Here is a 523-nt window from a genome sequence, read left to right as displayed (position 1 = left end):
TTCTACAGCCATACCACCCTGAATGTGCCCGATCTTGTCTGACCTTGGAAGCTAAGCAGGGTCGGGCCTGGTTAGTACTTGGATGGGAGACCACCTAGGAATACCAGGTGCTATAGGTGTAAAAATAAAAATAAATAAAATAAAATAAAATAAATCAAAACAAATTAAACATTAATTATTTACTTAATGAAATATTGAAACATATCAAAGTTTCATAATTATAAGTTAAAAATCACAAGTCTAGGGAGATAGATGGGAGGAAAAAGAAAAAAATTTTAAATAATTTCTTCAATTAAAAAAATTAATTTAAAAAATAAAAATAAAAATAAATCACAAGTCTGATATATCAGATTTTCTTAAAAATTATCTACATATTTATAAAGCTAAAAACACATTATATTGATTACAGAATTTATTACTACTTTTATACTTCAAGTAGTTAAAAAAGTATTAATACATTGGATTTAAACTTATGCTTTCATTATTTCCATACTATTCTCGTTATTATTTCTTATTCCTCTTA

The 523-nt window shown here is 25.2% G+C and overlaps 1 pseudogene; it reads left to right on the top strand.

The window, feature by feature from the left end:
* LOC120604772 (uncharacterized) lies at nt 1–119 on the top strand (annotated as a pseudogene).
* The last annotated feature ends 404 nt before the right edge of the window (nt 120–523 follow it).

This window comes from Pteropus medius, unplaced genomic scaffold (genome assembly GCF_902729225.1).
Source record: "Pteropus medius unplaced genomic scaffold, Ma_sr-lr_union100, whole genome shotgun sequence".
Taxonomy (NCBI): domain Eukaryota; kingdom Metazoa; phylum Chordata; class Mammalia; order Chiroptera; family Pteropodidae; genus Pteropus; species Pteropus medius.
This window is presented reverse-complemented; position numbering and strand designations above follow the sequence as displayed.